Source organism: Zootoca vivipara, chromosome 2, assembly GCF_965207765.1.
Source record: "Zootoca vivipara chromosome 2, rZooViv2.hap1.1, whole genome shotgun sequence".
In the NCBI taxonomy this organism is placed as follows: Eukaryota; Metazoa; Chordata; class Lepidosauria; order Squamata; family Lacertidae; genus Zootoca; species Zootoca vivipara.
The window spans coordinates 99,858,975-99,885,348 of NC_142584.1; the positions used below are offsets into that span (position 1 = coordinate 99,858,975).

General features: G+C 40.9%; 1 protein-coding gene and 1 non-coding gene across 5 annotated transcripts in view; one reads left to right on the forward strand and one right to left on the reverse strand.

Annotated features, from left to right (window-relative positions):
• Positions 1 to 26,374, reverse strand: part of PTPRG (protein tyrosine phosphatase receptor type G) — a 578,270-nt gene that overhangs the window by 364,556 nt on the left and 187,340 nt on the right. The window lies entirely within an intron of this gene.
• Positions 12,658 to 12,726, forward strand: TRNAT-GGU (transfer RNA threonine (anticodon GGU)). Its single transcript has one exon. It is a non-coding gene; the product is annotated as a tRNA-Thr (tRNA).

The following is a 26,374-nucleotide window of genomic DNA, read 5'->3' on the forward strand; positions in this document are numbered from 1 at the left end:
AAAAGGTTCTTTAATTCCTCCTCGCTTTCTGCCATCAAGGTTGTGTCATCTGCATATCTGAGGTTGTTGATATTTCTTCCGGCAATCTTAATTCCGGCTTGGGATTCATCTAGTCCAGCCTTTCGCATGATGAATTCTGCATATAAGTTAAATAAGCAGGGAGACAATATACAACCTTGTCGTACACCTTTCTCAATTTTGAACCAATCAGTTGTTCCATATCCAGTTCTAACTGTAGCTTCTTGACCCACATAGAGATTTCTCAGGAGACAGATGAGGTGATCAGGCACTCCCATTTCTTTAAGAACTTGCCAAAGTTTGCTGTGGTCGACACAGTCAAAGGCTTTTGCATAGTCAATGAAGCAGAAGTAGACGTTTTTCTGGAACTCTCTAGCTTTCTCCATAATCCAGCGCATGTTTGCTATTTGGTCTCTGGTTCCTCTGCCCTTTCGAAATCCAGCTTGCACTTCTGGGAGTTCTCGGTCCACATACTGCCTAAGCCTGCCTTGTAGAATTTTAAGCATAACCTTGCTAGCGTGTGAAATGAGCGCAATAGTGCGGTAGTTGGAGCATTCTTTGGCACTGCCCTTCTTTGGAATTGGGATGTAGACTGATCTTCTCCAATCCTCTGGCCATTGCTGAGTTTTCCAAACTTGCTGGCATATTTGGTGTAGCACCTTAACAGCATCATCTTTTAAAATTTTAAATAGTTCAGCTGGAATATCATCACTTCCACTGGCCTTGTTATTAGCAATGCTTTCTAAGGCCCATTTGACTTCACTCTCCAAGATGTCTGGCTCAAGGTCAGCAACCACACTACCTGGGGTGTATGAGACCTCCATATCTTTCTGGTATAATTCCTCTGTGTATTCTTGCCACCTCTTCTTGATGTCTTCTGCTTCTGTTAGGTCCTTACCACTTTTGTCCTTGATTATGGTAATCTTTGTACGAAATGTTCCTTTCATATCTCCAATTTTCTTGAACAGATCTCTGGTTTTCCCCATTCTATTGTTTTCCTCTATTTCTTTGCATTGCTCATTTAAGAAGACCCTCTTGTCTCTCCTTGCTGTTTTTTGGAAATCTGCATTCAGTTTCCTGTATCTTTCCCTATCTCCCTTGCATTTTGCTTGCCTCCTCTCCTCCGCTATTTGTAAGGCCTCGTTGGATAGCCATTTTGCTTTCTTGCATTTCCTTTTCCTTGGGATGGTTTTCGTTGCTGCCTCCTGTATAATGTTACGAGCCTCCATCCATAGTTCTTCAGGCACTCTGTCCACCAAATCTAAATCCTTAAACCTGTTCCTCACTTCCACTGTGTATTCATAAGGGATTTGATTCAGATTGTATCTTACTGGCCCAGTGGTTTTTCCTACTTTCTTCAGTTTAAGCTGGAATTTTGCTATAAGAAGCTGATGATCTGAGTTACAGTCAGCTCCAGGTCTTGTTTTTGCTGACTGTATAGAGCTTCTCCATCTTTGGCTGCAGAGAATATAATCAATCTGATTTCGATGCTGCCCATTTGGTGATATCCATGTGTAGAGTCGTCTCTTGTGTTGTTGGAAGAGAGTGTTTGTGATGACCAGCTTGTTCTCTTGACAGAACTCTATTAGCCTTTGCCCTGCTTCATTTTGAACTCCAAGGCCAAACTTGCCAGTTGTTCCTTTTATCTCTTGATTCCCTACTTTAGCATTCCAATCCCCTGTAATGAGAAGAACATCCTTCTTTGGTGTCATTTCTAGAAGTTGTTGTAGGTCTTCATAGAATTGGTCAATTTCACTTTCTTCAGCACCGGTAGTTGGTGCATAAACTTGGATTACTGTGATGTTAAAAGGTCTGCCTTGGATTCGTATCGAGATCATTCTGTCATGGTTCTTACATTCCAGGTTCCTATGCAATATTTTTCTTTACAGCATCGGACTTTCCTTTCGCTTCCAGGCATATCCGCAACTGAGTGTCCTTTCGGCTTTGGCCCAGCCGCTTCATCAGCTCTGAATCTACTTGTACTTGTCCTCTGCTCTTCCTCAGTAGCATGTTGGACGCCTTCCGACCTGAGGGGCTCATCTTCCAGCGTCATAACTTTTATATGCCTGTTGTCTTTGTCCATGGAGTTTTCTTGGCAGGGATACTGGAGTTGCTTGCCAGTTCCTTCTCCAGGTGGATCACGTTTAGTCAAAACTCTCCACTATGACCTGTCCATCTTGGGTGGCCCTGCATGGCATAGCTCATAGCTTCTCTGAGTTATTCAAGCCCCTTCGCCACGACAAGGCATTGATCCATGAAGGGGTAGTTCTTTCCAATGGGTAGTTCTTTCCAATGTTTTCAAACACTGGACCCATATTTTGCCCAAGCATGCATTTGGCTACTATCTTTTACCACATGGTGAGAGTGCAGTTGTTGCAACCCACACCTTAAGGCAGTCTATGCCCCACTGATGGGTCCTGACCCACCCAATGAAGACCAGCATTCCCATCAGCTTACTTATTTGGGGGGGGGGTGAACTGATCTAAAAGCAAACGCTTCAATCTGTGACACCCGCCATGCGAAAGGCACTCTCCCTTTGAAGGAGTCTAATACTATTTAAACTATCTAAAATATCCATCTCCTTAGCTGCCTATATATAATGTAAAATTGAAATAAACAGGCAAGTTGCTCCAAGATGTGTCAGGCTATTTAAATGGAAACTGTTACCATTCGTCTCAGGCTGGCAGTGTGAAATCTCAGAAGATGGGAAATTCAGTACAAATAAATGACAAGGTATATATGTGCAGTCATTTCGTGCCGTACTTTGAAATGTCAGTCTAGCAATGAACAAATGGGCACACTATTTCTCTAAACCTTTTATGCACAGACCTTACAGCACAAAATAGAAAGTCCATGGCCAATGGATTCCTAAACAAAAAAATTCAACACAGAGAAAGTGGGGTTGATTTTTTAAAAAAACAACTCATTTTTTACATTCAGCACTTAGCAGGAAAAAAACCATATGAAGGATGGGAGAGAGGGGACAGTAGGCATTTACTGAACATCCTGAGTTCAGGGGCATTTGTTTGTTCATTTGATTGTTTATTAGAGTATTTATTTATCATAAAATACCAGGTGAGTACACAACAATGTGCATACAATAAAACACCATTAAAAACACACACAAAATACCATAATAATTAAAACTACTGGCCAGTCAATAATGATTTAAACCCTTCCATCTTTTACAAAGTTGGAAGCAAACTCTTTATCTGTTAGGCACTTACATAGCCACTACGTGAATAAAGCTGCATTTATAAATAATTGCGTCATCTCTACAGTATATATTAACTGAAAAAGAAGTTAAAATGCAGTAAGTTAAACTGGTATTCATAACTATGGGAGAAACTTCTAAAAACAATTTGTCAGTCCTATTTTCAAGCTGGGGCACTCCTTGGAAGAATAGCACTATGCAGCAAAATGGCAATGCTTCAATAATGTTTTTTTAAAAAAGTGCACGCGCACACACACACAAAAGAACACCACCAAAAGAACACACCTATAAACTTTGCAACATAGCTAATCAGATTCAAGGAAATTAGTAGCACTAGGAGAGAAGAATGAAGTGCAGAAAAATGTCATCCTTACAGATAGATGTGTTCCATGCAATTAATCATGTGGATACAAGCAATTTTCTACTATCCTTGTATGTGCTGCAGAAAAGAGATAAACAATACACAAATATGTGCATCCACCATTCCTGGGAGATAGACTTATTTGGCTGCAAAAGCAAATAATCACTTATTGTCTGAATTCCTTATGGCTTTGTAGAAGTCATGCGTACATTTCTGATTAAGCTGTAGTGCTCGTCTCCTACCACTGAAGAGAAGGCTTCATCACTGTATCTTTAACTTTTAAATGTCTAGCTTTATATACAAAACTTAATTCTGAAATATTGGAACAAACTATGTGATACTTCCTGAAATTCTCCAAGGCGGAAATCCCAATTTTAACAACCAAAAAAAATCTCAGAAATCACTTCTGTAAGTTAATGAGCCCTGTCAGCCATTCAAATTAAGCACTCTATTGTGCAAGGAGCTAATTATGCTGAGATTAAACCCAGAGAGTGATGGGGACATTTACTGTATTTCTAGCAATTAGAACAGCTCTCAGTCCTGAAGAATACAACTTGTATTTCATAATATTGAAAAATGCCACAGCTAATCCAATTTTTAAAAGTGTGTGTGTGTGTGTGGTTCATGAATGTGCACAACCTGGACTTTCTTTCTGGAATACTGTGCAAATTCGTCAGTTCCCTTTTCATTCACAATATCTAATTATCACTGTTACATATGGTCTTTTTTGTCACGGTTCCCACTACATCAAAATGCTCAAGGCTGGAACTCAACATGGACTTGCTAGCATTTTCCATTTTCCCCCTTCCTGAGAGGCAATTAAATAACAAATCCTTGTTTCTTTTCACTGTGGAAGGAATGACCCTGGAACTTCTGTTCACTTGATGTAGTAATTAACACCAGTATCCTTTTCCATTCCTGAATACCCTTCCCTTTCATGTGTGGACACTATATAACCAATGCAACTTGATCCCAGTGATCTTATTTTCCTTACATACTGTAGACAGTTTCAGATATAATCAACAAATCAAGATTTGGCCAGCGAGTCATGGGCTCACACACTCCCAACTTCCATCACACAATTGGATTCTCTCCCTGATTTCCTGGGAAAGTCCTATAATTTGGGGAAAGAGTAGTTCTGGTTTGGAGGGAAATGCAGACTGCAGTTTATCAATTCCAATGTAATGCATAAAATTACATATGGTTTATTCAAACTACGAAGTCAGAACAGGCCTCAAAGCATATTAGGGAGAAGAAAGTAAGGGTGCAACCCTGAAGACCATTCACACAGGCCAAACCACCATTTCACTGAACAAGTCCTCTCAGTTATGGGCGCTGATGTAAACTATCGGAAGGGATATTACATGTTCTGTAAGTTTACCACAATTCAAAACGGAATAATATTGTTTGGTGCCAACTCCAACATGAATTCATAACACAACACTGCTACCACAACAATCAGTCTGGCCCCTGGTATTGTTGTTGTTGTTTAGTCGTTTAGTCGTGTCCGACTCTTCGTGACCCCATGGACCATAGCACGCCAGGCACTCCTGTCTTCCACTGCCTCCCGCAGTTTGGTCAAACTCATGTTCGTAGCTTCGAGAACACTGTCCAACCATCTCGTCCTCTGTCGTCCCCTTCTCCTAGTGCCCTCCATCTTTCCCAACATCAGGGTCTTTTCCAGGGAGTCTTCTCTTCTCATGAGGTGGCCAAAGTATTGGAGCCTCAGCTTCAGGATCTGTCCTTCCAGTGAGCGCTCAGGGCTAATTTCCTTCAGAATGGATAGGTTTGATCTTCTTGCAGTCCATGGGACTCTCAAGAGTCTCCTCCAGCACCATAATTATCTGTGGCCAATGACTGATTTCTGTACTTCCACAGCAGGGATTAAAACCTGAAAACTGATGAAATGATTCAAGACTTTCCACAGCAGAAAACCCCAGGGCAGAAATAACTCTTTAAGTCATCCATCTTGCTTACCAGACTCTGGGAAGGTTGCATGAGATCTCGTGGAGCCTTTGGGAGATCTCACGAAATCTCAGACGGCTCCTTCCAGCTGTTTTTCCCTGCTCATTTGTTTGTTTGTTTGTTTGTTTTCCCACCACCTGCACAAAGCTGCAATCACATAATCAAGGGTGGCCAACTCCCAAGAGACTGCGATCTACTCGCAGAATTAAAAACAGGCAGTGATCTACCCATTTTGGAGGGTTCAGGCTGTTGAGCTTTTTTTAGGGAGGAAAGCCCATTTTTAGGGGTTCAGGTCAATGTTGTTGAGCTATTTTTAGGGGAGTCAAAGTTGTTGAGCTTCTTTGAGGGGAGCCAGTGATCTACCACAGACGTCCAGTGATCTACCGGTAGATCACGATCTACCTGTTGGATGAGCCTGACATAAGTGAATCAGGTGCAAGTTGCAGGTCTAGTGTATATCAAAATAAACAGAGTTGGAAAGAAGGGTTGCCTTATATAGCAGTCCATGTTTCTGAACCATGGCATATAACTAACACTGGTGGAGTCACCATCATCAAATGTGTGTCACATGAAGTTACAGGCTACCCTGGTTTATCAGGAACCATGTGAATTACTTCTGAAGGAAGGGGGGGGAGAGACACGCCACAATTTACTCAGTTCTCCTTAGCATGGATGGTAAAGGTAAAGGGACTCCTGACTATTAGGTCCAGTTGTGACCGACTCTGGGGTTGCGGTGCTCATCTCACATTATTGACCGAGGTAGCCGGTGTACAGTTTCCGGGTCATGTGGCCAGCATGACAAAGCCGCTTCTGGCGAACCAGAGCAGCACACGGAAACGCCGTTTACCTCCCACTGTAGCGATACCTATTTATCTACTTGCACTTTGATGTGCTTTCGAACTGCTAGGTTAGCAGGAGCTGGGACCGAGCAACAGGACTTCACCCCGTCGCGGGGATTCGAACCGCCGACCTTCTGATCAGCAGCCCTAGGTCTGTGGTTTAACCCATGGCGCCACCTGCATCCCTCAGAGTGGATGGTAGCTAGCTGCAAAATATGGAGCCAGCCTATACTCTGCTATCAACACATCCTATAATAAGCTCACCTTACACTTCCAGAATAAAGTCATACTGACAGCTCTAGCTATAGAGTGAGCACAGTAGAGAACATTATTTAATGGCTACCGAAGGCACTCTATTTCATTAATTAACCTTACTGGCAACCAAAGCTGCCTGATTCCTATGAATAAAGTCACTCAGAAGATCCTCAATGTTCAGTCATTAAAGAAAGAGGATGCAACGGATGTTCCAGTGATATTGTGTGTGTGTGTGTGTGTGTGTGTGTGTGTACACAGCCAAACAGATCATGAAGAAATTGGAATGACCAAGGATGGACTTCTTCAGTCACATATGTAGCTGAATGCCAATATAAACCATGCCATTTTTCTTTTGAGGAAAAGCACAAAAAAAACCCAAGTGCAATACCATCAAATATCATACTTTGCCTTCAGCAACATGCCTCAGGAATTCTTTGAAAGGAATCAACTTCTAACATTCTGATTTCTTCTTTCAGTGTAGATAATACTATTGGTAAATGATTTTCTACTCTCAGCTTGGAAAAAAAGGCTGACGGTACACATAAGTTAAAGCATATTAATTTCTGTTAACTTTTGATGAATGTTAGTAGCCTTTCCAATCCCTTCAAAAGCTCACTAAGTGCATCTTGAGCCTTTTATTCCTTAATCTGACAAAAGAATCTTTCATGTTTTATCTGCACCTCTATTCATTATGCTCACACTTCAGTAAAAGCTAGCCCTTTATTCCCTGACATTTCACAGAATAGATTCCGACCTCCTTGTTGAGTATTATAACAATGAGATCTCTTATATGACTGGTATTTCATTTTTTGTTCACTGGCTGTGTAATATATACTCTAATGGTTTGGCTTCCTCCTCTTGTATTTTACATATGATTATTTCAATCTGTGACCCCTGAAGGCTAATTTAGTAGCTCCCTAGCCTGCTATATTAACATATGTCTTCTTTAATTTTTTCTGAGTCTTTTGTCATTATACAAAAGAGTGCATATCCTCTCTGTATTCATGTATTTAGCTGTTCTTTTCAAGCAGGAAGGTTAATTTTAAGATATGTTGATCTCAAATCACTTTGCCGACATCCAAACTAGAACTTTAAAATAAATGCCCCGTATTATAATTCTAAATTACATCGTGGAGCGAAGTTAATGATAATAATAAATATGAGCAGTAGCTCTGAAAATTCCCACAGATGTTTGCTGACAACAAATCAGAAAAGTCCATGGGGCACCCCTGCTGGAATAATCGGGCACGTCCGCAGGTCACACAATAAGCTAAAGTTGCCCTCTCATTGCGCTTTATTGTTCCCAGTTGCTCTTCCTTCACTCCTCCCTGGACGCAAGTGGGAGAAACAAACCAGGAAGCCACAATTTACCTCAATTTCCTCTTCCATCTGAATCTGGAATTGTGGTTTGGAGCTCCCTAACAAGCCAGGCTTCATCAACCAATGGTTTACAGCTGCCTAGCAATTCAAGATAGTCCGGGAGCAGAATCCTGGGTTTGGGTGTCAGGGGAAGTCAAACTCAATTGCAGGTTTCTGTTCTTGTTTCTTCCATTCCAACCAGCACAGTGCTCATGCACAATCCACTATGATAAGCCAACAAGCCTAGCTTACCTTTGCAAACACAACCACACATTTCTACGAATTGGAAATTAGAACAGAAACAGATCACATACTAAGATACATCTTGCCTTTTCACTAAAACAGTTTCCAACACAACATCCATCCATCCATCCATTTTTAAGGACAGTGAGTTCTCCAGAGCCCTGATTGATCAAAGAAGTGTGTGACCCAAGATAAAGTGTTAGCTATGCTACCTCTCCAGAGTGGTTATCTCATCTGCAGACACTGCTGGAACCACACTATTCCATCCATCTAGCATTCTGGAGGACATGTGATTAAGTGGGACTTCTTTACAGGGATAAAATGTGTTTTCTTAATTTTGCAAGGGTGATCTTGACAGACTGGGCTGTAGGTTTCTCATTTGCTCTAACAGCAGGGCAGACACACTTGACAGAAATATTTAATGGGCATAAGTTAAGTGCTGGTATCTACAATTTTGTCCCTTATTGCCCTCTGGGTTTGACCTATATATCAGTGATGGGGATTGCCAAGCAGGGTGGATTTGATTTAAATCAAACTGATTTAAATCACGATTTAAATCACGATTTAAATCACTAGTCAGTAAGGCTTGATTTAAATCATAGTTTTCTACATAAAGACTAATTCTTGCTGGTATAACTTTAATATGCAAGTAGATGAAGATTTTTAGAATAACAACTTTTCATATTAGTTTTTTATCCCCAGTTTAATAGGTTATTCATATTTGGACAACTTTACTGTTGTACTTAGGAAGGAGAAAAATAATCATTACTTTAATAATAACAATTTAAATAGATTTATTCAACTGAAACAATAACATTACAGCATATGTTATTTGCTTAAACAAACATCCATGTTTGTTAACTAATTTGGCTAAACAAAAACAAAATATATATATTTTAAGAAACTTAGACTGTCAGCCCAGCCTACACATGAAAAACTTAAATACTGTCCACTCCAAACAATCAGAAAAATATTGTTTCTATTCTATTCACTGAACTTCTTGAAACTTAGCACTGAAGGGATTAAGGTCTTTTTCTCAACTCTGTTCATGTTATAACATTTTTGCTGTGAAGAAGAGGCATGTGATCTCTGTTGAGTCAAATTCAGTTTTGAGAACTGCAAAAGTAAACCAAGCATCTGTGATAATATCTTGTAGGCAGAGAAACTGCCCAATAATCTTACAAAAACCTCTGGAAGAGCATGACATTGTGAATGGATTAATGGAATTTATTTACCCCAAAAATTAAACATATACAACCTTATTCTACATAATTAAAAAAACTAATCTTTATTTCATGATGGAATAACCTTTGGATGGTAATATATTTTCCTCAAAAAGCATTTTATTTTAAAAAAATCCGATTTAAATCAAAAAAATCGATTTAAATCAAAAAAATCCGATTTAAATCAAAAAAATCCGATTTAAATCAAAAAAATCCGATTTTTTTGATTTTTTAAAAAAAATCATTGATTTTTATCCACCCTGTTGCCAAGGTTTTAATCTTTAAATATTATGATTAGCTACAGGAGAAACAGATAGCAAAGCTGCACCCCAAGTACTGGGATGGAGAAGTTGGAAGGGGGAAGAGTAGAGAAAATTCCAGTCATATTAGCAGTTGGTACAATTTGGACAGATAATAAATAGTGAGTATGAATCAGCGATAAAACAGGGTGCAATTGCACATACCCATCATCAATCACCAGCTTAACCATTGCTTTCCCAGTGCACCCCAAGTCCCAAACGTGTCTGCCAATATGGAGTTTTTTCTAGTTAAACGTAATTATTCAACAACTCAGACTGAGGTCAACCTATTTCATGCAAATGAAGGGCTTCCTCTGTAACAAATTGCTCTTAATCAGAGGGCATGGACAAGAAACTCTGCCTCCCCCCAAACCATTACACTTGTTTCGGGCTAGGTAATTAAAAGAGTTAAATGAATTTTCAGTCATCTACCTTTAACAATTTGATTTGTCTCCCTGCTCAGTGAGCTAATGATTCAGATAGCCTTAGCCAAAGAGAAGGGGAGGGCGATTTCAAGTACAGAAATAGGAAAAATCCAAGTGAAGGTTGATTAAATGCTAACCAAGTAGCCAGGATGTTGCTTAATTGGTAACCCCAGTGGTTTTAGGAAAGGAGTGATGCCATCCCTTGAAATCAGATACGCAGTTAATTGGTATAGATTACATTTCTCAAACAGAAAAGGAGCAAAAACAAACAGTGGGCAAGAGGAGGTGTGAAAGAGAACAGATAAAGAAAAGTATGTCATTGCTTTGCAATGACTTGAGTCACACAATTACAAATTGTTTGCCCAGAATCCTGTTCACATTTAAGCATGCAAAAATCCTTCAGATTCCAGTTAAGATGCACATACAATTTGATTTTGCGTTGCCATCAGGTCCCGTCCCCCAAAGCATTTGATGTACCAACTGTGCTGAAACTGAGAAGGTCTGGTGTCTGGTCAGTGTCTCTATGGGAAACTAATTGGGGAGACTATCCTTTCTGTCTTGAGTTCCATGAAGGAAAGGAAGGCTATCTTTGTGATATATACAAATGGAATATGTGTACCAAATCTAAGATATGTGTCTCTCTGACCAGTTTTGTTTGATTCATAAATCACAAATGACATAAAGAAGGTAACGAAAAGATTTCTGATTTTAATGCAAGAGAGCACAATACTTCTATTTTTTGCTCAAGTGGATAAATAACACTCAGACCAACACAACAGGCAAAGGTGTTGGGGGCTACATCTAAACTTAATATTGTTAACTTGTATGGCCTCAGGCAACAAGGGAAGGGTCCCTATGATTGTTAAAAACACACACACCCTCAAAGCAGTTTACAAAAAGAGAAAACAAATTATAGGAGTAAGCCAATCAAAGTTCATATATATAATATAACAGAGTGGTATCGAGGACCATCAAGGCGTGTGTTCAAAACGGATGTCTAAGGACAGTGTCACAATAATCTTACAAAAGTATCAACAGAAGAAGTAAAAAAAGTTTCAAAAGTAGTCTTTCGAAAGTTTCAACATTGAAAGACTATTGAGAGACTTTACTTTTGAAACTTTGAAACTCTGTCGATACTTTTGAAATACTAATGTAAGACTGTCCTTAGACATCCGTTTTGAACACATGGCTTGATGGTCCTCGCTACAACGCTGTTATATTTTACACACACACACACACACACACACACACACACAATATATATATGAGAACTTTGATTGGCTTACTCCTATAATTTGAATGATATCATAATTCTATTATATATTTACTACTATTAGCCTACATGTTGTGTCTGTATTGTTGTGATTAGAACTCCCAATAGTAGCTGTGGGAAAGGAGCACCAGCTCAATATACCATTATAAATAGAACTCAATTGAGCTGGATGTATTTATGGCTATAGTAGGTATTCTTATTATGAGCTGACAGGGTTTTTTTTTCCTGGCACCCCACTTTTCTTTCCCTCTCTATTTTTTGCTTCTATTTCCTTATTTGTTAAACTCGTTCTTTAAAAAATAGCAATTAAAGTATTATCAGTAAATAAATAAATGAAACTCAATTAGCTTTCAGCAGCGATTGCCAGAGCACTGTAAATAATAGAATCTGCCATGCTGCCATGCTCCATGTTTGGAGTTATTTGAGTATGTTGAGCTTTCCCTCATGTTCTTTATGCTTTTAGATTGTAGCATCGTGAAAAGGCCAATGGATGTACTTATCATATAAATGACAAGAACAGAATCTGCAGACTGAAAGATAATTATATGGATTTAAAATACTTCAGAAGCTTGTAAGAAAATTATGCCTTTGTTGTTAATACAGAAATTGGACCTATTGTTTCATTTCATTTTGCTTTCAAAATAAAGCCATTACGTACTGACAATCGAATGAAGTGTGCTTTTTTTCTTGAAAACCGCTTAACCACATCCCTCTGTATTTTGTCTTACAGCTTCATCAATCCATTTCTAATTCATTTTGCAGGTTTACTCAAACAGTTGTGCCAAAGCAAACTGCAATTATGGATAAAATGAAAGCCACTAAAATCAGTTTATTTTCAAAGACTTCAACAGGCAGAGCAACTTTTTGTTTTTCAGCACTGATGGCTTAAGGGTAATAATTTTATTTGAAGTAAGTAATTGAAACATGAGAAGAGATTTCTTACAAAATAAAAAAAAACGGGAATAAACCCACATAAGCTTCACATTTTAGAATAACATCCACTGGGTAGTACCCAATGGTGTCTCTGTGTTGAAGGATGGAATCTGACAGCAGAACAGAGGGAGATTTTGGAGTGTGATTTCCCCTCCTTCAAATAAATTTTCCTGCCTTCCCTAAGTGCTCTGGAGAGTTGGGGAGCTTCACAGTGCAGATGGCAAGGGAGCTGGAGGGGGAGGAAACATCAGTTAGCTCAGTTGGTTAGAGCGTGGTGCTGGTAATGCCAAGGTCATGGGTTTGAGCCCCATAAGGGCCAAGTGCATTCTCCTAGATTGCAGGAGGTGGACTAGATGACCCCTGACCCTTGGGATCCCTTCCCACTCTACAACTCTATGCTTCAAACTAAAAAAATGCTTTTACCCCCCCCCCCCAAACTTAATTCATCTGGCAGATCACTTCCTCCAAAAGAGAAGACACCCTTTCATTACTGCTGTAGGGCAACAGTTTTTACCAAAATGTTCACATATGTTTAAATTGTGGCTAATCCAATCTAAGGGTCAAAATTCATGTGGATCAATCTCAAAAGATATCAAGTCCAGAGTGAAAGAAGGAGCGTGAATCAGGGAAATTTCATTTCAAATTGCGAAAGTGCTTTGAGCAGTGTCACTGCAGAAAAAGGAAGGCTGGGAGCAAAAGAACTACCTAAACGAATATGGAATTTGTGGAGATGGGCTAGTAGAGGGGAATCCCAAAGAGTTATACCAGGTAGAGTTTTGGTCTTAACCACTTTCATAGCACAATCGTACTATGCATGCCGATGCCAACTCAGATGTAAATCCTACTGGGTGTAATAAGACTTACTATTCCATTAAGTGTGTATAGGACTGCACCCTTAGCATCACTAGCTGGGCTAAAGTGCGTGCTGGCCAACCTTCCATAAATGCCACTCTGGACTCGCTGGAGTAATAATGGAAGCATACAGTTCTTATTCTTTTATTTATTGCTAAGGTTTATTTCCTGCACAACCTCACCACATGTGACTACAGGGTGCTTGAGAAATTGTTGAGCAAACCGACAAACCTAAAATCAGGCACAACCAATTCATGAACCAGTCACAAACTGCATGAAATTTGTGTTGCCCTTACTCTTGACAGTTCAGAAGAGCACAGAGCAAAAGGAATGATATTTATGGGGCTTGCAAATCAATAAGGAATCTCTGTGACCTAGCCAGTCAGATCCTACATCAGTAAGGACATGGAAATTGCCTAGATTCCAAGATGTAACTGAGACCAATTGTATCCTGGTGTTATTATTATTATTATTATTATTATTATTATTATTATTATTATTATTTGCATTAAAAATATACAAATCACAATCATATTTTCTTTTCCATTAACATACATAACATACATAATCTATTCACTCTTCTTTCCAATCTCATTTCACTAATACATTAGTTGACTTTCCCCTACCTCTTTACAGCTTCACACAATTTCATTTGCCACTCTTCCTTAGTTGGCACCTGCTTGCCTTTCCAGTATTTGGCAATTAACACTCTAGCCACCGTAGTTGCGTATAGAAAGACTCTTTTGTTTTATTTTGAGATGCTTTCATTTTCTTTTGAGATGCTTATGCCCAGGAAGAAGGCCTCTGGCTTCTTAATAAATGTTTGTCTGAGCATTTTCTTTAATTCTTCATAGACCATGTCCCATTTTTTAAAAGAATTGAGGACAGGTCCACCACATGTGGAATAAGGTTCCTTTGTATCCTGGTGTGTTTTGCATGCAAGCAATGGGCCAAGAGAGCTCAATAAATCTGTGCCTTTCATTTAAACCAGGGGTCAGCAAACTTTTTCAGCAGGAGGCTGGTCCACTGTCCCTCAGACCTTGTGGGGGGCCAGACTATATTTTGGAGGGGGGGGAATGAACGAATTCCTACGCCCCACAAATAACCCAGAGATGCATTTTAAATAAAAGCACACATTCTACTCATGTAAAAACACCAGGCAGGCCCCACAAATAACCCAGAGGTGCAGTTTAAATAAAAGGACACATTCTACTCATGTAAAAACACGCTGATTCCCGGACAGTCTGTGGGCCATATTTAGATGGCGATTGGGCCCCATCCGGCCTCCGGGCCTTAGTTTGCCTACCCATAATTTAAACTAAAGATCTGTTTTTTGTTTTGTTTTTATAAAAAAAGAACAACCCACAGAATAGCAAGTCTGGGAAGCAGCACTGTTCTCTGGTTTAGGAAATGTTACACTCAATGAGTATGCAGACACATATTCTCCCCATCTTTGATTAAGTGGCACCACCATCCATCGTTCACTTCCATCCTGTGAAAACCACTGTGACTGATCTTGTCTCATTTGGAGCTGAAAATTACTCAGCCAATGACACACCACTTTATTACAACAGAAAAACAGGGGGAAGCCAAACCTCTACTTTTTTTTTTAATGGCACACAGTTGACCAATATTTGAGAGATGCAAAAAGACCGGACTTTACAAACAACAGCCAAATGCAAAAACTGCAAAGCTAAGACAAGCAGGCTTGTATGTGCCTCAAGGCAAGTTTTTGCTTATTTTGTCCCTCTTCCATCCAGCATCAACTCACTCGTGTGGCAAGCATCATACTGAGAAATTGCTTCTCTCCGTTTTTATTGGAAGTCCCGAGACTCAAAGCCCAGTCTAGAAAGACACTTGAGGGCAAAGCTGTCACAGGGTAGAAACTTAACATCAGATCCAACAGTTTGACACAGCACATCTCACTACTACAACATGCTCAATTCTTCGGTTTTTAGAAGAGTTTTTAAAGCTTTCTTTCTTTCTTTCTTTCTTTCTTTCTTTCTTTCTTTCTTTCTTTCTTTCGGATCAGATAAAGATACACTCCTCTATCACACAGTCCCTAAGACTCAGTGGCCATGTTGAGGGCTTATAAAACAACACATTTTATAAGCTATGCAGTTGTTTCTCATACTTTTCATTTTTTTATATACAGAAAAGTCAAATCTGACAGAGCCAAAAATGTAGGGAAAATAAAGGTGAAATATGACTATTTCATGGCATGTCTGAATGGTGATTATTATTATTTTTAAAGGCAAGCCTTCCTTTACTGCTCTAGTCTGCTTTCAACATGTATATTTTAACTCCCAGCATACCCTGAGGCAGTATTATGCCTCTCTACTTTGTACACAGCATGCTTCTGTTCCTATTATTTTACACATTTCAATTTCCTACCAAGTAATCATTCCAGTTTTCACAGACCATATTGCTTTTCTTGGAATTCATTTACAAGTTTTACACAAAACTTTTACTAAGCTCCTTAACTGAATGTTTTCAAACAAACAAGGGAAACAGGTTTGCATGTCAAAGATCCATTTTGTACTTAATCTCTTCCATATTTTTCAATATCATCAGCCAAACTTGAAAATTAGATTGATAGATAGAAGACGATAATATTTCTTTTACAAAGTTTTTTTAAAAAATGAGAAAGCCGATTTTATGCAAATGAGAAAAAGAATCACAAATACAACTCTGCATTTCCAAGGGGGAACAGAACACATATATACACGAGAAAAATGCAGGGGGTTATTCAGACATTCAAATATAAGCAAATAGAATCACAAGGGGAAAGGCACACACTAGCCCCTTCCCAAACTGTGAACTGTTGGGGCTATTGTAGATTAGCAATGTGTGTGTTTTGAATACCCAGATTGGGCTACAGTAAGGAAAGATGTGGAAGAAAAGCCATTCACTAACTTGGATGGCTTTGATACAGCATTAGAGAAATTCATGAAACAGAGGGCTATTGAGGGAAATGTTTCTCAATACCAGTTCAAAATACCAGTCCACAAATGGGAAGAGTGCTCTAGTGCTCAAATCCTGCTTGCTAGTTTCCCGCAGGCATCCGGTTGGCCACTGTAAAGACAGGGTGCTGGACTAGATGGGCTACTGGCCTGATCCAGCATGCTCTTCTTATGATATGTTCTTACGCTCTTATCTTAAGTTCCTAGCACATGCATGCACTCCAAGGGATATTCCGTAAAGCAGGACCATTGGCATAATAATAATAATAATAATAATAATAATAATAATAATAATAATAATAATAATCCCAGGGTTAAATTCGGCGCTGGGTATTAGCATGCAGTGAATATATCTGGTGGTCTATCCCAGCACTCAATGAGTCCATTAACATACATCCTTGCAGTGCACACACTCATAGTCAAAATATGGACTCTATTACAAGATGTGGCAATGGCCAACACTCTGGGTTGCTTTAAAAGAAGATTAGACCGTTTATGTGTAAGGTAAGGCAACAAATTGATTTTAATCATGATGGCTCAGTTGCCTCCAGTATCTGTATGCCTCTTAATGCTAGCGGCTGGAGAACATGCTATTGGTTGTGGGCTTCCCAGGGGCTTTGATCTGGCCACTGTGAGAATAAAACACTACTACAGAGTTTGGTCGAATTCAGCAAGGTTTATCTGCAGAATATATGCAGACTGTCAGCAGCTCTCTACGGTTTCAGGCAGGAGTCTTTCCCAGCCTTATTGGATATACTAGCATTTGAATCTGGGATCTTTTCCATGCAAAGGATGGGATCCACCACTGAGCTTAGGCACCTATGTTCTTATTCATACCCCTATGGGCACACACATTCGCATGAGGCTGCATCTGTTGTTGTTGTTGTTGTTGTTGTTGTTGTTGTTGTTGTTGTCAATTTATACCCCGTCCAACTGGCTGGGTTTTCCCAGGCACTCTGGGCGGCTTACAACATATATAAAAAAACAGCAAAACATTAAAAAACAAAATATCCTATAGAAACGACAAACAAACCAATAAATCAACAGAAACCAAGAAGAGGAGGAGGAGGAGGAGGAGGAGGAGGAGGAGGAGGAGGAGGAGAAGAAGAAGAAGAAGAAGAAGAAGAAGAAGAAGAAGAAGAAGAAGAAGAAGAAGAAGAAGAAGAAGAGGAAGGAGAAGGAGAAACAGCTTGCAGTTATATCCAAACTAAAACAACCCACAACCCCAACTAAACATTTAACTAACACCAACCCCACAAAAACAAAACAGAGGAACCAAAATTAGAACTGTTTAAAACTATTTAAAATTGCTGGGGAGGGGAGGGAGCCTTTATTCCCATGCCTCCTAGTGACCCGAAGTTGCTGTGATTGCTGTCTCTGCACAGCAATGAGCAGCTCAGGAACTGTGGACTTTGGCAGGATTGAGATACCGTAATACAAGGAGAGGCTTTGACCTGTTGCAGCGCAAGACACCCGATACAGTCAAGATCAGGGTTCCTGTTCTAGTAGTATTAGCGCAGGCACAGTCACTTCTCCCCAGCTGCCAGCTGATCAGGCAGGGCTCCCCAGGGATTGTTGTGCCACTGAAGAGGCAACACAGGTTGCCTGCATGTGACTTAAAGCAACAGAGACCTAAGAATCCTAATTTGCCGATACTGAGGAACTGAGGCCATGGAAAGGTCAGGATGGAGAAGGTAGTCAATATTCTCCTGTGAGTCAGTGATCACAAAATTAGACACTTTCCTAACCTTTCTTGAAATCAGTCAGTCCGAGACATCCACAGCACAGCACTGTATAAAAATTCAGATCAAAACAAAGTAACTTTTAATATTGCTATTATTATTATGGGGGGGGGAGGAAGGAGCATTGCTCTAGAAGAGGAAGCTCAATGCAAATTTATATCAAGTTATCCCTGAGTCATAGGACATCAGTCAAATCAGCATATTTCTAATTTTCTCAGTGGCTACAGCGAACAAAGGTAGATGGCAAAAGAAAGTCTAAAATGGGGTAGCAGAAAAGTAATGGAACCACAGAAAAGGAAGGGATCAACATATCCTAGCACATGCCACTGAGAAGCAGTGTGGCACAATGGTTAGAGTGTTGGGCTGCTACCTGGGAGACTTAGAGTTCACATCCCCACTCAGCCTTGCAGTTCACTGGGTGACCTTGAGCCACTCAATGTCTCTCAGCCTAAGCTGATCAGCTGGGAAAATAAAACAGGGAAGGGAGAACTATGTACACCATCTTCGGCTCCTTGGAGGAAAGTTGGGATATAAAAGTAAAGAATACATCATGAAATGGGATGCCCATACATCCACCAATGTCTCACAAATCAGCCCACATAACCCAGATAATGCAAATGCCATGTAATTAGAGAATAGATCCAATAGTTCCAGACGTGGCAAGGAAGCAAACCAGACAAACTAAAAACAGATGCTCAACTTATGGGTTCAGAGGCAGATATTGTGGGTAAATGGGAGAATGGTTTTAGGGCGAAGGCCCCTGTACTATAACAGTTGCAATGACCCCAGCGCTTGTGGTTCCCACGATTGTAGAGATCACTCTCAGACAAACACCATTTTAAAGAGCGTCTGGTGAAAAATGGAATGGCACTATTTTTAGAACGTCTGGTTTTGTTTTTAAATTGTGTTCCCAAGCACCGCGGAAGGTCAAAGACAAAATAAGTGGCGCATCCATGCAAAGCATGCAAGTTCTGAAAACGCAATAAAATAAGAAAACAGAGGCATTGAGAAATAAATCTCCCACTGCTTCAAACTTTTTTATATGTATTCAGTGATATATAACCTGAACCATATATTTATACAGTCAAGGTTAGCTCAAAAGACACATTTTGTTTGCTATAAAAAAAAACAACTTGCCCACAATTGGTTTCAGTGGGACCAGAAGCAATAATACAACTGAACCATGCAGCCAATAAGAAGGTGCCAAGGCAGCGTTTTGCCACAATTCCCCAGACCTCTATTCTGTAGAACTGTGACATTCTAAGTAAGAAGATTCAATTAAACTGATTCTTTTGGCTTTTTCGCCTGGCACTACATGAACCCTCTCAATTCTTATCAGCGCAAACCAGATATTTATTATAACAATAAGGACATTTTGAGTCTAACTGTTTCACATTCACAGAAGCCCTCAGATATTAAACAAGATCGTTTACTTTCCTAGAACGCCATTTGAGGACGCACATGGAGAAAATGTTAGGTGTTAAAAGGTTAAGTTCCATTAATGTCAGTGGATTTTACTTGCTCTCTTCCCCCCCCCGCACCCGCCACCCATTTCTGCTCACTAAAGCTTTATACAGTATAAAAATTGGCCCAACGATTCCATAGGCAGAAGAAGGAACCACAGAGGCAACATTTCTGTGTCAAAATTCTCCTCTGCCTCCTCGCTTGGACTTTGGTGAATGTCTGCCCCACTGGGGTTCAAGTTTCCCCAAACTGGCTGACGTATTTGACTAATCTATATGGCAACATCTTAGGCAAAGCTATGCAAATCTGGACCATAAAGAAGGCTGATCGCCGAAGAATTGATGCTTTTGAATTATGGTGCTGGAGGAGACTCTTGAGAGTCCCATGGACTCCAAGAAGATCAAACCTCTCCATTCTGAATGAAATCAGTCCTGAGTGCTCACTGGAAGGGCAGATCGTGAAGCTGAGGCTCCAATACTTTGGCCACCTCATGAGAAGAGAAGACTCCCTGGAAAAGACCCTGATGTTGGGAAAGATGGAGGGCACTAGGAGAAGGGGACGACAGAGGACGAGATGGTTGGACTGTGTTCTCGAAGCTACGAACATGAGTTTGACCAAACTGTGGGAGGCAGTGCAAGACAGGAGTGCCTGGCGTGCTATGGTCCATGGGGTCACAAAGAGTCGGACACGACTAAACGACTAAACAACAATAACATGCAAATCTAGTGACATACTGGGGAAGGATTAAGCAACCGCTACCCCTGCTGGTTTTTGACTCAAAACTCACACACCTACACACCTTTCTGCTTTTCATAGGGACGGGGGAGAGGAGAATTTGATACTGTCCACATTACAAGGCAAACCAAATTCACACTTTATGAAACAATACATGTCCGAAAACTTTGAAATTCGCACTTCTCCAAACGCATGGGGAGTTGCAGGGTGGAAACGGAAATCAGCAAAAGTCATCTCCCCACCTCCTCTGACCAACTGGATTTCACCCACTGTTAAATTATTGACTAATCACAGTGCTTGGAATTACAAATCGGATTCCACCCGTTATATTGAATTGTTGACTAAATTTAAACTTTTCAGGTACAGCCAAAGAGTGTGTGCCAAAAGCTCCCATTATAAAATCTGAAATCATTAGTCGCAGCTGTTTGTTTTCATAATGGAAATATTATCTATTTCCATCCTGTATAAATTTGGGAGAAACTGTGGCTTCCTGTTCTAGGGTGTTGTCCCAAAATCTCCTAAACAGAAGTCTGTAAAGATAATCTTTGGGGTTTTGTTTGAAGAGAAATGCTTGGAATATTTCCCATTACAAAAGGAAATGGACTTGTCTGAACTGTAGCCCTCTTTATTCCTCAAAGGATCTAAACAACCAAAACAACTTAAATTTTCTTTTCTTTTAGGAAGTGCCATAAAACTAAATGACGGGTGTTTTTTTTTTAAAATCTAGATGCTATAAATTAGCTTTAAGTGTACTGTCTGCATTGAATAAAACTTGTTTAAATCAGAGCTGAAATGAAGCAATTAGTTTATTATATAGTCGTAAAGAAAGGAAAGTCCTGTTTTAAATAAAACAATGAATATTTCCAGAATAACAACTAAATCCTTAGCGATAAAATCACACTTTTGTTTTATATGCACAGAACACAAATGCTTTTCCCATGGTTTGAAGGCAAGCACAACACACGAAAAGAAGTCTGCTAGACGGGAAGAATTGTTTCATTTTTGCCGCAGCTCAGTCTCCCCCCCAGCCCTAACTGTGATATATTATTGGAGTGTTTTCAAACCATTTCCTCTGCCTGGTTTGACAAACATATGTTACCAAAGTGAACTGCAGAAGAACTGAGTACGTAGCAAATGAATGACAGGAGGCATCTAAGGCCTTGGTTATTAGGGTTGTCTGCTTCATCACGTATGGCTGACAGCTAATTTTGCAGTGAGGCCTTCTCCAACCTAGACCATGCCGACTGAAGCTGATGAGAGGGCACAAGGTTGGGGAAGCCTGTTGTAAAGGAGTGTACAGGCTGAGCAGTCCCTTTTCGCACCAAGAGTAGCTTGACAGGTTAAGTAGCCAGCCATATCAACAAAGGCAATTTTGTGTATCAGGCGAGTCCCTTCTAGTGAGGGTACCTGAAGGAACAGGGCAAAATGAGGAGCATCAGTGGGACCAAGGGCAGAATCCACTGAGGGCAGGCAAATAGGGATAAGGGTGTGCTGGCGCTGTGGTCTAAACCACTGAGCCTAGGGCTTGCTGATCAGAATGCCGGCGGTTCGAATCCCCGCGACAGGGTGAGCTCCCGTTGTTCGGTCCCAGCTCCTGTCCACCTAGCAGTTCAAAAGCACGTCAAAGTGCAAGTCAGGGGTATCTTTACCTTTTCAACATCAGCAAGTATGGGGCTGGTTATCACCTGGATGGGAAATTACCTGAGGCCCCTACAAACACTGCCTGGAGTTTCAGGGCTTTTTTTCAGCCAGAACTCACTGTAACTCAGTTACGGCACCTCTCAGGTAGCTGCCACAGCCATTATAAGAGAACAAATGAGGTGTTCATGCTGAGTTCTAGCACCTTTTTCTAGAAAAATAGAACTGGGTAGAAGTATAAAGCCAGAAGAGGCCTGCAGGACCAAGTAAGGAACAGAAACGTCCTAATAGTAAGAGCTGCTTGGCAGTAAGAGACAGTAAGTAAGTAAGTAAGTAAGTAAGTAAGTAAGTAAGTAAGTAAGTAAGTATAGGCAGTAAGTAAGAGACTGTCTCTTACTGATCACCGAATAATTGATGATCGCCGAAGAATTGATGCTTTTGAATTATGGTGCTGGAGGAGCGGCTCCCCAATGAATATTAAAACAATACAGCATTAAATATTAAAAGCTTCCCTAAACAGGGCTGCCTTCAGATGTCTTATAAAGTTAGGATAGCTGCTTATTTCCTTGACATCTGGTGGAAGGGCATTCCACAGGGTGGGTGCCACTACCGAGAAGGCCCTCTGTCTGGTTCCCTGTAACCTCACTTCTCGCAATGAGGGAACCGCCAGAAGGCCCTCGGCGCTGGATCTCAGTGTCCGGGCTGAACGGTGGGGGTGGAGACACTCCTTCAGGTATACTGGACCGAGGCCGTTTAAGGCTTTAAAGGTCACCACCAATGGCCAATAAGGTTTTGAATCTAGATTTCCTGGTCCAATCCAACACTCCAACCACAATCAACCTGGATTTTTTACATCAACCCATGCTCTAAGAGGCACACAAGAATGTTGACTGTGTTTACATCCTGGCCTCCCCACAACCCTCTTCCTGGATTCTGACACACACACACACACACACACACACACACACACACACACACACAGTATAACCTAAGCAATTTTCAACTCTTATTTTTTGCAACTGTAGGAGAAGAATATCAGTAAATAAAACCAAGTGACTATTATTTCAGCATTTTGGGCAATCTCATGGGGAGAGAGGCCATTAAAAAAGGGGCTGTGGAAATGAAAGAGACAGCAGGAACCTGTTCATTCATCTTCTGCATTCTCTGCTATGGCAAGATTGTTCCCAAGGGCATATTTTCAAGTACTTTAAGATCTTAGGAAAATTAGTTAACTCTACAATTATATGCTAAATCTACACAGAAGCCGTGATAAGGTGTGTCCCCCACCACCACCACTTTCCTAAACACTATGAAAACACAAAACACCCACAAATTTTATTGCAGTCAACTCAAAATTCACTGCTAAGGGACAAGACAAGCTAAAAAGGCTTGCAGTGGGGCCTGGGAGGGAAGAGATAAGTGTTGTGAATTTTTGGATTTTATTTCTTCTCCCTCCCTATTTTTTATTTGCTTTAACGATGTAGTAATCACTCTTTCAATATTAAATCAAATCAAATTCCATAAGGATACTAAGGCAATCCAAAGAATATGGAAAAACACTGCTATTCCCAAAAGGTTTAAATTAATATCAAAATATTTAAAGGAATTAATTTGAACTCCAGACCTTCAGGCAGATGCTCTGAATTACACTGGTATCGCAAGAACACCAACTCCCCCTTGTTCCCTAGAAACACTTTGGAGGCACATTCAGCTTGGTGTCTCTTGTTCCAAATTAGCCATGCCTCTCCCTCTTGGGAGTCCCATGGACTGCAATAAGATCAAACCTATCCCGTTTTAAAGAAATCAGCCCTGAGCGCTCACTGGAAGGACAGATCCTGAAGCTGAGGCTCCAATACTTTGGCCACCTCGTGAGAAGAGAAGACTCCCTGGAAAAGACCCTGGTGTTGGTAAAGTTGAGGGCACTAGGAGAAGGAGAAAACAGAGCATAGACATCAACTCCCGGATTGAAAAATAAGGGATCAGCAGCTGCGCGGCACCGGAAGTCGCTTCTACATATGTCCAGGCATGCGTAGAAGCGACTTCCGGTGCCGGCGCTGCCCGATTTCCGGTGCCCAGATATGGGCAGAGCGGCACCCGAAATCGGTTCTGCGCATGTCCAGACATGCACAGAAGGAGCCTCCCTGGCCGGTAGGAGCTGCTTTCTAAATCTGGGGGATTTACGAGATTTTTTTTTCCAATTCGGGATAACAGCAGGAAACGGGTTTAAATACAGTGGTACCTCGGTTTATGAACACAATTGGTTCCGGAAGTCTGTTCATAAACTGAAGCGTTCATAAACTGAAGCAAACTTTCCCATTGAAAGTAATGGAAAGTGGATTAATCCGTTCCAGACGGTCCGCGGAGTAACCGTTCATAAACTGAAGCGAACTTTCCCATTGAAAGTAATGGAAAGTGGATTAATCCGTTCCAGACGGGTCCGCGGAGTACTTAAACTGAAGCGTTCATAAACTGAAACATGGGTGTAATTGGTTCCGGAAGTCTGTTCATAAACTGAAGCGTTCATAAACTGAAGCGAACTTTCCCATTAAAAGTAATGGAAAGTGAATTAATCCGTTCCAGATGGGTCCGCGCCGTTCATAAACCGAAAATTCATAAACCAAGGTGTTCATAAACCGAGGTTCCACTGTACGGGAGTTTGCCGCTAAAAATGGGAGACTTGACAGCTATGCAACAGAGGACGAGATGGTTGGACAGTGTTCTTGAAGCTATCAACATGAGTCTGACCAAACTGCGGGAGGAAGACAGCAGTGCCTGGCGTGCTCTGGTCCATGGCGTCACGAAGAGTCGGACACAACTAAACGACAACAACAACAACTCCCTCTGCCCACCTTCGATTAATGCAGTGCGATGTCTCAGTCCGTACACCAGGCAACAACGGAATGCGACCCTTTTGACACCCGAGGAAGTATATGTTTCTTGGTTGATTTGACACCAACAACAGGGTTAGTTCTGGAGCTTTCAACAGTATCTGGCAAGTGACTAAATGATGGGAAGAACTCTGTGGGCATTACTGCCAAATGTTTTGAATGGCTGTTGACCTGAAAGCTCAAAAAGAGGTTAAAGAAGTGGAAGGCAGGGCTATAACTACAAGAAGCAAATGCCCTCTCTGCTAATATGAGGAAACAATAGGAATTCCAGGGCAGCACCACACAACCAGGACTTCTATTAGGCCTTTTATCAAATGCATTTGTCATGGTAATTATTCTTCTGTCCCTCTCTTCCAGGTTTCTGATTTGACATTCATATGCCATTGTGTGTATTTGGGCAGTGAACCTCCCAGTCCTAAGCAAGCTTAAGTGCTTTCGCTGTAATCCTTCCTGCAAACATTGTCACTGAGGGGACTAGTATCATTCTAAAGAGCCATTTTGCGTATAGCACACCACCAAAACTGTGCTGGCAGAAAGCTGCAGCACTGACAAGCTCATAGCTCTCTGACTAGTGTACCTCTGTAAAACATGCATTTACAAATTATCTGTTGCATTGCATTAATTTTTAGGTGTTCACTTAAAAAAAAAAAGTTGAACGCAGGAACATACTGGATTATTTTGATTATATATTGGAAGACCCTAGGTCAGGCATCCCCAAACTTCGGCCCTCCAGATGTTTTGTACTACAATTCCCATCATCCCTGACCTGTTAGCTAGGGATCATGGGAGTTGTAGGCCAAAACATCTGGTGGGCTGCAGTTTTGGGATGCCTGCCCTAGGTGTAAAATAAATGCTCAGAGGTAGAAAATGCACTGTATTATATCAATAAAACTATCTATCTATCATCTGTCTATCTATCTATCATCTATCTATCTATCTATCTATCTATCTATCTATCTATCATCTATCTATCTATCTATCTATCTATCTATCTATCTATCTATCTATCTATCTATCTATCTATCGGAAGCCCGGGACTTGTGTGTGTGTGTGTGTGTGTGTGTGTGTGTGTGTATACATACATACATACAGCAAGGGGCCCCTGCTGACCATTAGGTCTAGTCGTGTCCGACTCTGGGGTTGCGGCGCTCATCTCGCTCTATAGGCCGAGGGAGCCGGCGTTTGTCCTCAGACAGCTTCCGGGTCATGTGGCCAGCATGACAAAGCTGCTTCTGGCGAACCGGAGCAGCGCACGGAAACGCCATTTACCTTCCCAACAGAGAGCGGTCCCTATTTATCTACTTGCACTTTGATATGCTTTCGAACTGCTAGGTGGGCAGGAGCTGGGACTGAGCTGGGACTGAGCTTACCCCGTTGCAGGGATTCGAACCGCCGACCTTCTGATCAGCAAGCCCTATAATATCCAGTGCTTTTTTCTGGGTGGAAGCAGGCATACGCATACCACTAAACATTTTGTGAATTTAAGTTTGGCCTTGTTGAGGGACAATATTTCAATATGAGTAGGAAAATGAGAGTACCCCTAAACATTATTTAAGAAAAAAGCTCTCTCTCTCTCTCTCTCTCTCTCTCTCTCTCTCTCTCTCTCTCTCTCTCTCTCTCTCTCTCTCATCAAAACCACCCCAGAACCGCAACAGATGTGAATGGAAAGCTAAACCCTCTCCCAT